At 39.4% G+C, this 4692-nt stretch overlaps 1 pseudogene; it reads right to left on the reverse strand.

Annotated features, from left to right (window-relative positions):
* Window positions 1-2937: 2937 nt before the first annotated feature.
* On the reverse strand, window positions 2938-3884 carry LOC140615550 (olfactory receptor 52R1-like; annotated as a pseudogene).
* Window positions 3885-4692: the final 808 nt, after the last annotated feature.

The raw sequence follows: 4692 nt of genomic DNA on the forward strand, positions 1-4692 counted from the left end.
TATCGTATGCTTTAGAAAATAACAGCTGAGGGAAGAAGGATGATTTAGAACAAAGTTGTAGGCAGGTAAGAAGTGGATATGTTTGGAAGAAGGCCAGAAGGGCTGTAGCCAAGGAAAAAGGTAACAATTGGTATGGTAACAATACCTCAGTGAGTGTGTTGAAAACATTGACTAGACTACGCAGCAATAACAGGAAAGGACCTACTTCTCATACATGCAACAGCACAGCTGAATCTGAAAAACTGTATACTGAGTGGAAGACACCAGACTCAAAGAATGTACTACTTATTCTGTCATCTATCAAAGTGCTAGTGAGAGAAAAATTAATCTATAGTGAAAGACATCAGATCAGGGTTTGCCTGGTTGGGGTGCAGAGGGGGTGTTTGACTCCAGAGAGGCAAGAAAACGTTCATGAAGTGATGGCAATGTTCTATGTATTAATCGGGCTGGTAGCTACAGAGGCATGCTGTATGTATCAGAACTCTTCAAGGTGGGTGTTAAACTATTTATATTTTATTGTCACAGTTATGCAGCAACCAAAATGATTTGAAAAAGAAAAAGAGAGCCTCACAATCGGTAACAGATTTGCTGATGTCACAGTCATTACTGGTTTGCTGATAACAGGGTCATGGTCCCTTTAGATCTCTAATATTTGGGAATCATGAAAATGCTCCTTCAGAATACCCATTCATTTCTGGGGACACTTTTTGGCTTTAATAGTTGTTTCTCCTGGGAGAAGCAAACATGGTCCCTATTCCTCTTCAAGCACCTCATCTGATGTTGGTTTTACTAACATGAGAGCCTGAGGTCTAGAACCTTCTTCACTATTGGCTTTGACAGGAGAATGGTGAAAGAGGATAAAAGGACAAATGCAACAATTGTGATGGAAGGTTTTCACCTTGCTTGTGATGATGCTATCATGTGTGTATGCATATGTTCAAATTCATCAAAATGAATACATTAAGCATGTGCAACTTTTTGTGTAAGGACACCTGAATAGAGTTGAAAAAAATAAGAAAAAGTACAGTTTTCTAAAACAGCTTAAAATTTTAATTTAAATTATTTATTTATTTATTTTTATTTATGATTTTCACACACACACACAGAGAGAGAGAGAGAGAGAGAGAGAGGCAGAGACACAGGCAGAGGGAGAAGCAGGCTCCATGCACCTGGAGCCCCACGTATGATTCGTTCCTGGGTCCCCAGGATCGTGCCGTGGGCCAAAGGCAGGCGCTAAACTGCTGCACCACCCAGGGATCCCTTAAATTTTTAATTTAAAAGGAAATTAAATATTAACAAATACTCAAATTTCTAGTGACTTTCTCACTACCCGTAACCATACAATATATCCTCAGAAGACAATCTCCTTTTTATTTCCTTTCCAAAACTTCTTCATTGTGAAATTTATTGGCAACAGGCAATAGGCCATTTGTGGAAAGAGAGATCAACACTCAGCATCCCTAATCCTCACTGTCAGCAGTCTCAAGGAGTTGTGATTCTGTCAGGACTCTTAATCAAGATTTTCAAGCTTTTCTGAAATTTGCTGTATTCAGGAGTCCTTCATCTTCTCAGATTACCCCCTCCATTCCCCTGGGCCTTGGCACTGAGTTAACCTGTTCTGTACACTTTTGTTGTTGTGTCAGTTACTTTTTCCTCATACTAAAATTAAACTTCCTAAATCAAGGATAATTTTTTAAAAATCCATGAAAGTGCAAAAGGGAAATTGAAATACCACAAATCTCATTACTCTGAGTTGCTATTATACGATTCAGATGTATTCCCAGAATCTTTTTCTATACAAATTGTTATCAGCATTATGGGCAAATGTTATGTGTCTTTTTTCTTTACCATTATATCTTGATCATCTTTCACATCTATAAATACTTTTTGCAAATACATTAGTTAAATGATACATGATACTCAATTGTCCATTCTTCATCTGGGTCTTACATATCAATATGTGGACGTTTCCATGTTTTTATAAATGAACAATCTATACATGAGATTGTACTTTTTCTTTTTGTACTTTGTACTTTTTCCCTCAATTCTATTTTTATAATGAGTTTACAAGATGTGAAAATATGTACACTTTTTAGGTGTCTTAGTGACAAGTTCTAATCTCCTGTTTAATTAGGTGTAGCAACTTATAATTCTCCTGGCGGCATAAAGATCATTTTCCCCTTAATAGTCTGTAGAAGATGGCATTCTGTCCTTCTCCGACTGACTTACTTCACTCAGCATAATACCCTCCAGTTCCATCCACGTTGAAGCAAATGGTGGTTATTTGTCATTTCTAATAGCTGAGTAACATTCCATTGTATACATAAACCACATCTTCTTTATCCATTCATCTTTCGTTGGACACCGAGGACAAACATTATATGTTCTCATTCATTTGGGGAATATAAATAATAGTGAAAGGGAATATAAGGGAAGGGAGAAGAAATGTGTGGGAAATATCAGAAAGGGAGACAGAACGTAAAGACTGCTAACTCTGGGAAACGAACTAGGGGTGGTGGAAGGAGAGGAGGGCGGGGGGTGGGAGTGAATGGGTGACGGGCACTGGGGGTTATTCTGTATGTTAGTAAATTGAACACCAATAAAAAATTTTTTAAAAAAAGACAGCAAAAAAAAAAAAAAGAAGATGGCATTCTGTTGAAATCTTCAGTAATTTGATAGATGGACATGTTTCTTATTGGGTTTTTGTGATGATGAACGTTTGTCCACTCAGCGTTTATGATCAGTCACATGCCTCAGAGAGCTCTTGTTCTGGACATTCTGAAAATTGTTCCTTTTGCTCTGGGGGATTTCTCATCTCTGGGCCTTTTGTTCACAAAAATGACTTTGTGCTGAATGCGATGGCCTGGCAACCTTTTTGCGTTTAGGTTCCTAGATCAGTGGGGTGATGGGGTTGGTTGTGATGCGGTGACCCTTGGCTTAGGGATCTTTTCCACAACAACCTTGAATATCCCTGTCCCTGATCTGCTTGGTACTGACTCCATAGATGATGGGGTTGAGCATGGGAGGTACCAGGAGATAGAAATTGGTAAACATGATATGTACCACTTGAGGCACATGGTGTCCAAAGCGGTGAGTGAGGAAAGTAAAGAGGGCTGGGATATAAAAAGCCAAGATGATACAGATAAGGGAAGCACATGTGCCAAAAGCCTTGAACCGGGCTTCATCAGAGGGCAACCCCAGAACAGTTCTCAGAATCATCACATGGGATGTACTGATGACAATTATATCAAAGCCAACCACCGAGAAAGCCGGAAAGAGCCCATAGGCACGGTTTACTCTAGTGTCTGCACACACCAGCTTTAACACAGCCATGTGCTCACAGTATGACTGGACAATGATGTGTTTGGGGCAGAAGGGCATCCTGGAGACCATAATGCAGAAGGGGCTCACCCATAGCAATCCTCTCATCATCACAGCTACTCCCAGTTTACCCACTCAGCTGGGGTCAGGAAAGTAGAGTGGTGGAGTGGGAAACAGATAGCCACATAATTGTCCAAGGCCATAGCCATGAACAACCTGGACTTCACAGAGGAAAAGGCATGGATGAAGAACACCTGGATGAGGCAGGCATGGTATTCAATCTCATGAGCACGAAACCAGAGTATAGCCAGCATTTTAGGTTGCGTGGAAGAGGATAGAGCCAGGTCAGTGATAGCCAGCATGGCTAGAAAAAGGTACATGGGCTCAAGCAGGGTGTGGTCAGTTCAGATTATATGAAGGATAATGATATTGCCAACTATAGCTACGAAATACATGGCACATAGAGGAAAGGCAATCCAAAATTGGTAATTCTCCAGTCCTGGGATTCCAAGTAGGATCAAGAACACAGGATGTGAAGAGCTGTTCCCTGAAGCCAGTATCATACGATGGGTAAATTGTTCTCCATTGCAAAGGCAATCTACTCTCTGTCATTGATAATAAGCAAGTAATTATTATTTTTAATATTTGAAAGAATCAATTGAACAGTGAAGCATTTGACATTAATGGAATAATTTAATTTCAACTGTTTTAATTAATAATTTTTACAACAAAAGTTATGATACTTTTTTCCTCATTTATATTTATGTCATCAAAATAGGATCAGAACACACTAGCTGTGTGATTCTTGTGGAGCAATCAGTATGTTCCTTGAAAGTAGAATCTTCCCACAGAAAACTATTCTGACACTTAAGTCACTAATATTCATTCTTGCTCTTCTATTCTTCAGAACTAAGAGATTTGTTTAACCTTCCCATAGATTCTTTTCATCTCTCTGTTTAAGTCAGTTAGGCATTTTTTCAGGGTTGGAAGCCAATTGGAAAACACTTTGTCTTAAAGGCTCATAGTAATAATGTATATAGTGATGCCAAGTTTGCTCTGACTCTAGGAGTTACCAGGAGAATTTGGGCTGGAAGATAACTGACGATTGTACACCTCTAATTAAGCCTACTATCCTTAGTGTATGTCCTCCGAGATTAGAGGACAGCAAACTTTGATCTTTTTGGTAAAAGAGCACTTGTCACTCCAATGGAAATAAAATCTAAGATGTTAAGCTCTCTTTGGTTTACGCATGTCTGCATTTGGGGATTCAGCATGGCGTACCCACTGTGTGCTCTGCAAATGGATGCCGTATTCTCTCCTGACATGAGTTTTTCTTGACTCTCTGGTGGTAGCTTTGTGGGAATTGTGATG

This window comes from Canis lupus, chromosome 23 (genome assembly GCF_048164855.1).
Source record: "Canis lupus baileyi chromosome 23, mCanLup2.hap1, whole genome shotgun sequence".
In the NCBI taxonomy this organism is placed as follows: domain Eukaryota; kingdom Metazoa; phylum Chordata; class Mammalia; order Carnivora; family Canidae; genus Canis; species Canis lupus.